Here is a 12750-nt window from a genome sequence, read left to right as displayed (position 1 = left end):
AACTTGCATTTGAAACACATTTGACTTGTGTTTGATATATCCAGTGGCCTCTTTAAATTGTACAATAGATGTGAGCTACAGCAAATGATATAACCTTGGTCGTGCCTTTCTTGCAAGAGTAAGAAAATTATTTGTCAGATCTCTCTTGTATCTTGCAAAGTGAATGATCCTCAATCCTTTTATCTTTTTTTCTCCCTTTCTGTTCATTATACATGAAGTGTTAGAGTTGACTGAAAATGTGTTGCTGTAGGCTATAAGGTGCTGGAGTCCTTTGGAAGATTGTTACATATTCAGAGGGGAGGGTTAGGACTGCAGCAAAAACTGCGAATGTAAAATCTAAAACATGTTGGCAATAGATGTTTTTCTTCCCTCTCCCCAGTTTAATGCCTCTATTCTGTCCCCCCACTCCCTCTTCCTTTCTTGAAGTCATTTGACTGCTTTATCCTTTTACTGGAATATGGTTCCATAGGCACAAGACGCTCCCAAGGTCCCTTGCCCAAACGGTGATTTATTTATTTGTGAACAGAGATGATGGAGTCATTATAGTTCACCGTAAACCTGTGCTGGATCCCAGCGTACAACAACAACAAGATTTCATTTATAGAGCGCCTTTCACGTCGGGAGGACGTCCCAAGGCGCTGGACAGTTGGGTCAGGACCCGAGCAAGGGGGAAATGGTCAGGGTGAGGGGAGGGAAGGGAGGGAGCGAGCGAGCGAGGAGGGGTTAGAGAGTCGAGAGGGGAGCTGAAGGCACGGTCGAAGAGAAAGGTCTTGAGACCAGCTTTGAAGGAGGAAAGGGAGGAAGCACGACAAAGGCACTGGGGGATGGAGTTCCAGAGCCTAGGGGCTGAGAGGCTGAAGGCCCAGCCATCGATGGTAGGGCGGTTAGGGCGGGGGATGTGGAGCAGACCGGAGCCAGAGGAACGGAGGGTACGGGCAGGTAGGTAGGGGGATAGTAGGTCGGAGAGGTAGGAGGGAGCAAGGCCGTGAATGGTCTTATAGGTGAGGATGAGGATCTTGAATTCGATCCTTTGGGGGATGGGGAGCCAGTGGGGCGAGCGAGGGTGGGAGTGATGTGGTGGCGAAGCCTGGTGCGGGACAGTACATGAGCTGCAGAGTTCGGAATGACCTGCAGCTTGTGGAGGGAGGTGCTGGGAAGGCCGGCGAGGAGAGAGTTCCCATAGTCCAGCTTTGAGGTGTTAAAGGCGTGGACCAGTGTTTCAGCAATTCATTACAAAACACACGCACCATCCAACAAATCTTTGCTTAGCAGTTGGGTACAGGAACCTGGTTGAATTTCCCCTCAATTGTCTAAGATGTTAAAAGCCAATTGTTGTATGAAGGAGAAGGTTTAGAAGATTTTGCTAGTAGAAGAATGGCTTTTACAAGAAAATATGAATGTGATCTTCTCGCACAGCTTTGCTAGTTCATGACAATACTTGCATAGAAAGAATATCGGATGTACAGGGAAAGAACAGTGAATTGAAGTAAATGAGACAAGTTAGCTACAGTAGATGAGCTAGCACCATTTAAGATCAATGGGCTGCATTGCTTCCTTCAATGCTGTAACTTCTAAGTCTTTGATGCTGAATATATTATCCAGAATACTGTCTGGGGGAAGTCCTCTTTATTAGGGGATATCTGTTGCTTAGGTACAAAACGGTACACTCACTGACAATTTTAAACCTGTTTCTTAATGACTGGATGAAGAATAGGATTGAGTCCTCTGTGGATTACAATGCAGGGATACAATGTAAATTAGAAAATCTAATTTTTTTTTACCTCCCTGTTATAATGTCAAGAAATATGATGCAGGACTATCATAGCTGCAAATGCCATATTCAGTTGGGAATGTTAAACTGTTGGATAGATTGATGTTACAGCCAGTTCTAATGAATATTTGCTGCAGAATTTTGTTTTCATTTTAGATGCAAATTCTCCAGCGTGTGACATAACATTAAAATGTGTATTAATGTTTTCTGTGACCGGATGTGATATTATGCCTAAATGAAATGCAGTGAAGTAAAGTTAGATAATATCTCAGAAAAATAATGTCTTATTTTTGGGCCCGAGGTCTTCACGTGAAAATATCATTTCTGCATTATATGAAAAGTCTGTGCTTCAAGCAACACAAAATATTACAGATTTTCTTACTTATTGGAAATCTGTTGAGCTTTAGGGGTTCTTGTTTCTCGGTAAAATATATCTTTTATCTGTAGGTAACCTAGCAAATGAACCTTTGTTGCTTCCCCTCTAGGTCTTTTATCTCTCTCAAATGCAAGACATTTCTCTTAACTGAGTGTTGTCATTTTTAAATGTTTCATTCCTTTTTCCAATTTTTCCACTCATCCTCTCCAGGGGCTCTGCATTCTGCTGGAGATACGGTTGCATTGACAACGGATGCCCTCTGGTACCTCACTCAAGTGGCAATTCTTAATATTAGAGCCTAGGCAGAGAGTATCAGAATACTATTCAGCTGCTAGTGGTAATGCAGCTGAGCCCAAACCTGGCTGCTATGACAAAATTCATACAGGCTGCTCAGTAGAGGGTTACTGGATTGCAAATCAGGAGAAAATTCGAATGATGTTTTTTTGCTTCCCTAGCTCATTGTGGTACCACTGCCAACTTGGGTAAAGTTAATGAGCAAGGCATTTTAACTTCTTATTGATCAGAATACCCGAGCAATGTCATGAGGTTTGTTCCTGGTATTGGACAACTTATGTAATGCTCCATTTAGACTGAGGTGTTTTGCCCAGTGAAAGGCAGATGGACCCGTTAAACCCAGGCCTATAACTTCAAACAAATATCACATACTCATACAGAGTTACATGTAATTATAATAACAACAATTTGCACTTATACAGTGCCCCCATGCAGGGTAGTGTCTCAGATCACTTAACAGTGTCGGAGTCAGACAGTGTCGGAGTCTGACTCTGAGCCGGTGGTGGGGGGGAGGGGGGGGCTGGCTGGGGAGTGAGGTGGCCATAAGCACGGTCGAAGAGGAAGGTTTTCAGGTGGGTCTTGAAAAAGGGAAGAGAGGGGCCAAGGCGGAGAGATTGAGGGAGAGTGTTCCAGAGTTTCAGAATGTAATGGCTGAATGCGTGACCTCTGATGGTGGGTCGGAGGGTGCAAGGGATGAGCAAGAGGCCAGTGCCAGTTGAGCGGAGGCACCAGGTGGATTGGGGAGTGCAGAGGTTGGCCAGAACTGGTGAGATGGAGGTATGGAGTTTGTTCCAGGTAAGTATGTGGGTGGCAGAGTTCTGAATGAGCTGGATCTTTTGAATAGTGGAGCTAGGGAGACCGGTGAGGAGTGTAACAAGAGGAATTACATGGCACACATATTGAGATTTTAAGATGTGACCTAGTCTTCCATTTGAAATACTTTGTTATGTAACATAATTTAAAATGTAACTTTTCCGGGGTTAACAATCCCTCAAAAAATATATCACAAATGTTTTAAAATGTAATAATAATCATAATTTGTTTACTTAATCCATGATTGTTTGTGGGACCCTGCTGTGCACAACTGGTTGCCCGTTTCACCCACAAAATGTATAGTCAATTTACTTTACAGTATATTCTGTGAAGCGCTTTGAGACGTCTTGAAGACGTGATAATCTGCTATATCAAATGCAAGGATTATTATTATATAATAAAATAGGTGATTGAAACCTACTGCTTTTTTTTCACCTTGGGGCATATTTCAGCACTATTAGGAACTAATGTTATAAGGTGGAAATTCTGGATGATGTCTATTGTGTAGGGAGATGAAAAATTATTCTAGTCTACTGTGTGATTTCTCAAATTATTTGGGGATGGAGGGTTACTGTTTATATATTTATATATATTATTTATTATATATATTTATATACGGCTTCTCTAGCCCCCGCACCATCTTGTGTGGTATTCCTCAGGTCTTTGTCCTTGGTCCCCTTTTCAATATCTATATGCTTCCTCTTGGTGACATCATCCGCAGATATGGGGTCAACTTCCACTTGTATGTGGATGACACCAAATCTACCTCTCTGCCTCCACTCTTGACTCCAGGATCTTGGTCCTCACCTGGTCGCCCATTATTGGTGGGCGGGCCTTCCGTCACTCTGCCCCCATCCTCTGGAACTCCATCCCGCAGTTCCTCCACCTTGCCCCCTCCCTTGCCACCTTCAAGACCCATCTCAAGACCCTCCTCTTCGACCGTGCTTTCGATCTCCCTGGTTTCCCCAGCTAACCTCCACCCTGCCCAACCCCAATCCGCAGCTCGGGTCCGTAACTCTGTCTGTCCAACGCCTTGGGACATCTTCCCAATGTGAAAGGTTTTTTTTAATGTTGTTGTTATATTACAGGTTTATGCTATTGCCTTTTGTTCTTGAACTGAATAACAGTGCGCCATGTATTGTGTTTTAGAATTTGAATTTGTGGGGGTTATTTTGGCTGTGATCTTTGATTTGTAGGTTATAGCAGTGCTGTTAGAAGTTAATCATCTACAGTTCAGGGATAAAATGCTAGCTCTGGCTTTGAGTAATGGCACAAAATATTGAAATGCATTTTCAGTGCAATGTGCTTTGATGATTTATGCTGAGTATCCGTTGTGCATTTAGTGGCGAAATAATATATTTTTGCAGCCATTTACCACCAAAGATGCCATATAAATGAAAGTTTAAGAAGCATCGATCATGCTTCAGCACTACGCTTAGCAAGGTGGTGCTATAAGGACATGCCCATACAATGCAAATTTCTAGAACACATTGTACTGTGTTTGTTTAGCAGTAGTCGGGTAGACCCTCCCCTTCGACTGTGCTTTTGATCTCCCTGCTTCCCCCCTGCCCTCCACCCTCCCCGATCCCGACCTCCAGCTCGGGTCCAAAACTCTGTCCAGCCCTTGGGACGTCCTCCTGATGTGAAAGGCGCTATACATATGTAATTTTTTTGTTGTTGTTGTAGTCCTTTAAAAGTTCATTGGCTCAACTACACCAACTCCCTTCCCTGCTTGTCGGCTTTCCCAACTCTTCCCTCCACAAGCTGCAGATCATTCAGAAATCTGCAGCTCGTGTCCTCTCCTGCACCAGGTTCAGTGACCTGATCACCCCCGCTCGGCTCCACTGGCTTCCCATCCCTCAGAAGATAGAGTTCAAAATCCTTGTCCTCGCCTTCAAAATCTTTCACGGCTTTGCCACTTCCTACCTTTGTGACCTGCGAATGCCATATCAACCTGTCCGCTGCCTCCACTCAGCAGACTCCGGCCTCAGCCTGAAAATGCCATGGATGAGAGTTTTGACTGCATAGAGGTGATGGTAGGTGTTTAGGATAGTTATTGAGGCTATATAAATAGATAATATGGAACATCCATCTTGTACTAATAGAATGTGTTCCAAAGTGTTTGCCACTCGTGTGTCTTGTCATACTTTAAGAATAGAATGGGTAATGGTTTTTACAACTTGTGAATTGTGATAAGCAATTAAGGAGCGTCTTTCTGACTATAGATTTTGTGGCAAGTAGTCATGCTGACGTGATTACACATTAGAAAGTCTCTTAACTAAAACAAGATAACATTTAGGCTATTGCAGTCCAATGTGAAATGGGAGAAATGTTATCTTGTTGAAATCTCTGTGAATCCACTTCCAACAGCCAGCAAGGAATTTGAAGGATTTTCAACTTCAGCTGCTCGTTTTATGCCAGTGAGCAGTAGAATGGAAAATATTGCCAATTGAAATAAACTTCAGGCTACACCTTAGGCTTTATCTATAGGTCAGTAGTGTAACCTAAAGCTCTATGCAATATTTGCTTTATTATCTTCTTGGATGAAGATTTGAAAACCAAAAGATCTTGCGTTAATTTGTCTGCAATAAAAGTTGCTGTTAGGCGTCTCAAAACAACTGGGAACAAGTGGTGATAGATAGAGCCCTGAGCAGAGAAACAGTTAATTACAACACTGCATCTGCAATTCAGGGAAGAAAAGTGTGAAAACTGCTTGCCAGAAAACACGATAAAACAAGTATAAAATGTCCCAGAGCAAGGAAGGGCTGTTATGCCATTCAGGTTAATTGGCTCCCTAGATTACAGTCCTTCTAAATACTTAATCTGAATTGGTAGTTCAATGAATTAATATTATGTCTATTGTGCACCAAAAAACCCTAAACTGTTTGAGAGCCTCTGTAAAGTTTTCCTGGGTTAATTGCTCCAGATGCAACCTACTAGCTCAATGTTTAAAAAGGGGACTCAAGTTTTAAAATTGAAAAGTTGTTCGTGCATTTTACCTAAACAGCAGATTTGCTTTGTGACTTCAGTGGGCCATTCTTTCTGTTCTGCTACCCACTGTTGTAAATTTGTGGATACTATAAAAACACTGACAGATGCAACAACTGTTCAGCTAAACATGACTAGCGTTTTAGGCATTGCAAATATATTACCCACATATAATGCGTCTGATTTTCCAATAAATCAAAGAATAGAGCTATTTTTTGTTTCAAGTGGAACAAAAAATGATGTGTGTTTTCCACTAGAAGCTGGTGCTGGTAAACTTTGTTCTCATTAGACTGAAAAGAACTGATGGCAAATTACCAAACAGGTTTGGATGAATAAGGGGTTTAAACTAAGTTGATTGCATTGTTTTAGAATAACCAACATCTTCTTCCCATTGCAACAACTGGTTGTGTCCAAGCATTGAATTCCTTTCCTGGTCAATCATTCCAACCCTGTTTGTCCATCTGGATAGACTGGATAGGTTTGGCTTTTTTTCACTTCCAGATTATAAAAGGGTTCGATAAGGTTAGCCTAAATAGTCTGTTCCCACCTGTTGGGGTGTTCAAATCAGGGAACACAGTATAATAATAATAATAATAATCCTTGCATTTGATATAGCGCTTTTCACGTCGGGAGGATGTCCCAAAGCGCTTCACAGAACACACTGTAAAGTGAATTGACTGTATATTTGTGGGCGAAAGCGGCAGCCAATTGCGCACAGCAGTGTCCCACAAACAGTCGTAGATTGAAAATGACCAATTTATTATTGTTTTTGGTTTTGGAGGGATTATTATTAGGCATGTGGAGTAAGGAAACTTGCCCAAGATTTCGCCCTCTGCCTGGGATTGAACTCAGGTCTCTCGCTTGCAAAGGGAGTGCTCTAACCACTGAGCTACAGGACTCCACGACTTGGGAAGTTAACGATTTGGGAATTCTCTAAAAGAGGATTTAGGAAGAATTATTTCACGCAAAGAGACGTGAGAACGTGGAACTCACTGCTTAAGCGATGGTGAAGTAGGTAGCATGGACGATAATAATAACATTATTGTTTAAAAGATGCATTTAAAAAGAGTATAAACACCGGTGTGGACTAGTTGGGCTGAATTACCTGTTTCTGTGCTGTACAATCTAGGTAAGTCTTTGTAAATAGCTAAAAGTACTTGTGGGATAATACAAGTCCAAGTTTTGCTGGTCTTAAGAAACCAAGTGCTTGAAAACTATTGTGGGACTTGCTGATTTTAGACTCTGCAGTATCTGGAAGTTAATTTTATGTGAACAAGAACTTTTACATTGCAGGTGAGCAATCCATCTTATTGTGTGACATAAAAAGTTAAATAGCACAATTTTTTATGTAGCAAAGGAACAAAGAAACTGCCGCCATAGTAAATTACGTGGACATTTGAAAAAAGTAACAAGATTTAGATTTATGGGTGAGCAGCTAAAAATTGTTCATTACCACGCAGTTATTCATTTGAATGTGTTATATGAAAAATTCATAGTCATCAGTTCTCTAGAATGTGCTGTGGAATTTGTGAAGTCTACAAGCGCACTTAGCCAACAAAGATACATAAGCATCCGTAGACATGATGCTTTTTAAGTCCCGTTAAGTTTATAACCAGAGTCTCAGTAATTGCTTTACAAATGCTTTACCAGTATTATTACGGTAATATGATCATTTCAACATATTTTGTGCTGGAATAGCGGATATTGAATTGATTAAAGCAGTTTCCTCTATACCAGGGTAAAACCTACAACCTCATTAATCATTTACACCAGTAAATAATTGTGATTTTAGGAGTATGAGCTGTTCCCACATATTACTGCATTGCTTAGTTTGTTTTTATATTTGCTGCTATAGATTCACATTTCTTGTTGGTAATGAAACTATAGGTCAGGTTGAAAGATTTTTCGTTGCACAATCTCACCAAGAAAAGAAAGATCTGGGCCTCATTTCCAATCAGAGACCAGCTTGACTTCACACCCTGCAAAAATAGGAAAAAAATTACTTGGATATTTCACGCATTTATTTGAAGTGTTAATAGTAGAGATGTGCGTCAAGATGGGTTCATGTCTATTCATGTCAGTGGAAAAGTGAGTTCCTGTATTGTATAAATCAGCGGTTTCATCAATTCTGTACATTACTCCCTTTTTTGTAACTTTAGCTAATACAACAGTTGGTCCATTGAGGCATGGTACTGTTGGGGTCAACCATTGGCTCAATTTTGACAACAGCCAAACAAAATTGCAGTGCCTATTGTTGGGAAATGGACATATCCATGATTATCCTGTACTATTATTAACTGATACTAGGAACATTTCCCCAACACTGCATCGTCGGATTGCAAGCAACTGAACTAATTTTTGCAGGAGTCGGTATGGGGCAATAAACTCTTGATCATAAATTGTTTCTGTGAATCAATCACTTTTAATGCTTTTATGATTAGATGCTATGCACATATAAAGACACCATGAGCAAGCCAAACAAGCAGCATGTATTTGCTCTCTGCTTGTCTCTATGTACCAGTCTTGGCTTATGCCTGTCTGTGTCATGTCTTCTCCCAGCCTTTCTCTATCTATCTGTTTTTTTCCAATCCTTTTGATTTTCATCTAAGACAAAAGTGTCACCTAGTTGGCATGCTGTCAGAGAGGCACACACAGGCTCCAGATAACAATCTGGGTGTGTGAATACACAGCTGCTTAATAGATAATTGCAGTCCTCACCTCATTGAATGCTTTTATCCGCACAAACATTCAGAAGAAAATCAAAGAATATTTCATTGAATTGCAATTAATTTTACAGAGACATTGGAGATAAATATTTTATTCCTTAGTGCTTGAGAACGTTGCATTCTGTACTTATGACAGGAAAAGCCTTATGAATGGGAATAAAACAAGCACATTATTTACCCCAATCTTCAAAAGAAAGTTTTTTCCAAACTTTTTTTCTATTTGGGCAAAGAGAAGCTATGTGTTTTCATCATGTTGGTTTTGCTTGCAAATAACAAGCTGGAGTAACACATTTTGATTCTTGACATGATGATACTCACTGGCAGGTGATTATTATCCCATTTTTGGAAATTCCTCTCCTGCCCATGTATTGCAGCCAAATGGTTCAGGGGAGCTGAGGTGAGGCACTTCCTCAAGAAAGAAAGATAAAATGTGAGGACAAATCAGCCTGTCTCATTGTCATGTACTTCCTAGTGTCTAGTGACAGAGCCTGTTTGACAGAGACCTAAGGACAGGTTGCTTGACTCCTATCCTGATCTTGCCATGTGTGCTGAAAAGAGATAACCGGGAGAGAGAACAGCGGAAATAGTGGAAGGAACATTTAAACAAAAAGAGCAGGCATATTCATGAGTGTCTATGCAGTCTTATAAATATTTAATAAGCATTAACACTAATAAGTCTTTTATTCTTTGTGAGTTAAGGAGCTTAAAACTTAAACTTAGGCCTATAACCACAGAATGAATAATACAGTTGTTGCAAACACTCTTTCAACAAAGTCAGAAGCTCTCACTCTTTTAATTATGCAAAATTAATTAGTGTTTTGTCTAAATTACATGCAGTATTTGCTTTTTCTGACATTAAAGAATTAATACAAAGATGGCCACCTGCATACTCTAGTTTGTTTTTCCACTATTCGCATCCAGATTGACTAATGGGGAGGGCTGAACCTCAATCAAGCTGAAGAGCTTCTGTTTCTGTTAAATCAGTATTATCGTCCTAACAAACTGTTTCTGTTGTTTGGACGTGGGAAATGGGGGTGGAAAGTGGGGAAACCCGAGCAGAGTATGTGTTAACTCATCATTTAATGGATTTGGGAGCAAATCCCAAAATGTTATTTGTCAAACACTTATTACTCTTTTAATTGTTACTGGCTAGTTTTCTGGTCCCTATTCCCTATTCTGGCCCTATCAATGCAGTTTTTTCCTTTGAGACTGATGCCAGGGAAATCTCCTTCATATATTGTCTATTCAAAATTGTTGTGTAAAGTACTGTGAGCAGGCTTGCTTATCCATCAGCAACTGAGCTTCCTCTGCTTCAAATAGACTTGATTATTTCTGTGCGTTTGACTTCCCAAAAGCTCATCCTATTGCCAATTATAATCTAGAAGTATGTTCTTTGGTTGAATGTTCTAATTGTTACAATTTGTTTAAATAACCTCCTCTCCAAAAGTCACATATTGATACTGATAGCTCTCACCTTTATAGAAGGCTAATCATGCTTTATTCCATAGTATGGAACATTTTCTCATTTCAAATAAAAAAGGGCCAAATAGCAATTGACACAAACATTGTCAAAAGCAGCAATTTTGGCTTTTAACTGTTGCTGAACACTGGGAAATTGATAGATTTTCTCAGGCTCTGATCCTTAGTACATATATTCAGCCATGGTATGAGCAGATATTCAGAGAATGCTGAATCTTTGGAAGTGCATCAAGAAGTGTTTCCAGTGGGGTATGATATTTTCTCTTGCTGTAATTGCCATCGTATATCTACGAAAAAGAGGAATATAAGGAAGGTAATGGACCACAAGCAGAAAAATGTCTTCGCGAGATAGTGAATAATGAGCAAGAACAATAATCGGATTCTAAACATCTGGGTTCAAGTCCCCAGATATCCAGTAAACAGTAAGAAGCATAACACCTTTGCAGTACGTTAACACACACTCTTGTCCTCACAGATTTTTCATTCATTTCACTTAAGCTATGTGATTTTTGACCATATTTAGCATCTGAATGACCACACTCATTGTTATTGTTTTAAAAAGCTGAGGTGCATTTTTAAATTCTCACGAGGGATAGTGTAGGCCCTGAAACAGTGTTTTCAGTAAAATGCTGAATGGTTAAGCACTAATGATTTTACCTCCTTTTGGATCATTGCAAACAACTTGCAGGCAGTTTCTCCTGGCTGCACAAGAAGAAAAGCTGACGGTTTCTAATTGACTGCCACTCATCCCTGTATAGGTGAGCTGAAATTGACATCAACATCAATATCTTCCACCTGTTTATTATGTTAACTGAATGCAGTGGATCCAAATCCAAGCACCGAGCAGATGGTTGCTCTTGTACTTTTTGACCTTGTGCACTACTAAAATTATTTTTAAAGTTTTTTCTTATTCCCAGCACATCCACCTCATGGCTGATATTAACTCCATCAGCTTTCTGGTCTGTTCCTGCACCGAAGAGCCGAATGACTAGAGAGTCTATCAAAATGGCAACCTACTTGGAGCATTTGTTTGCATTTTGGGCAAGCTGAATATGAATCAATTCAATCGTAGTTTATTCCCAGACAAAGTGTAAAATTTTCCCCTTTGACTTAATTATATATTTTGTGCTTTTAAAGTGGAAGTCTAGTAATGCCCTTGATCTTATACATGCAACCAGACAGTCTGATGCTCTCATGCCTTTTAACATAGCATATAATAATAATAATAATAATCCTTGCATTTGATATAGCGCTTTTCACGTCGGGAGGACGTCCCAAAGCGCTTCACAAAACACACTGTAAAGTGAATTGACTGTATATTTGTGGGCGAACGCGGCAGCCAATTGCGCACAGCAATGTCCCACAAACAGTCGTAGATTGAAAATGACCAATTTATTATTGTTTTTGGTTTTGGAGGGATTATTATTAGGCGTGTTATTATTATACAGCATACAGTAAACCTCACTAAGTTGTATCAGTTGGGACCATACATTTAATATGATTTATGAAAAGTATGAGTTATGTCAAACCTCCATAGAATATAAACTCTTGAACGGGACATCGGCAGATGTAAGGCTTAGGCGATCATACGATTTGTACAGATCAGACTTATACGAGTATTACTGAATTTCTTCTCCTTTTGATTACATTCCTCATTAGAAAGGAGAAAGACTTACATTTTTATTGCACCTTATCATATTGTTGTCGTAAAGTTCTTGACATTAATTACTGTCAAGTGAAGTGACTGTTGGCCTTCTTTAGAAATCTAAGGAATGCCTTAGTCCAAAGGTGATCAATCGCTTACAACTTGCTGGTTTCACTCATTAGCTACAAAATGTTGACCTGGTCATTTTACAGGACAACAATAGTACAGCTTTTATCTTTCTTTAATTCATTTTGCTGGAATCATAATAATCTTTTAAGACTTTCTGGATTAATTCCTGTGTGTTTTCATCTTTTGATACATCTGTTTTTTTTAAAAAGGGCCATTAAAGAATGCCGATGACCCGTTAGATTTTAAACAGGTAATTGCAGTGTCTGCCATCTAAGTCGTATTTCACTTTACCAGTGGAATAATCTAAGGTTTCCCAGCACATGCTAATTCTTCTCTTTATAGTGTATTTTAATTACATTAATTTGCAAGGTACAATGTCATTAGTACTGTCATTAGTACACTAATCCATCAAAAGGGGACAAACCTATGAACCTGCATGGCAGTGTCTGCTCAATATTGACTGAAAGATGCTTCCTAATGTTTTAACCGATTGACTCCAATAGTTTCTAATTTACAGAAATCATTACCC

At 39.8% G+C, this 12750-nt stretch overlaps 1 protein-coding gene across 1 annotated transcript in view; it reads left to right on the top strand.

Annotated features, from left to right (window-relative positions):
* Window positions 1-12750, top strand: part of LOC103180383 (transcription elongation regulator 1-like protein) — a 129977-nt gene that overhangs the window by 103915 nt on the left and 13312 nt on the right. The gene's annotated exons all lie outside the window — the stretch shown is intronic.

This window comes from Callorhinchus milii, unplaced genomic scaffold (assembly GCF_018977255.1).
Source record: "Callorhinchus milii isolate IMCB2004 unplaced genomic scaffold, IMCB_Cmil_1.0 Scaffold7, whole genome shotgun sequence".
NCBI lineage: Eukaryota > Metazoa > Chordata > Chondrichthyes > Chimaeriformes > Callorhinchidae > Callorhinchus > Callorhinchus milii.
Note: the sequence above shows the minus strand (reverse complement) of the source record. Positions and strands in the feature narration are given on the sequence as shown.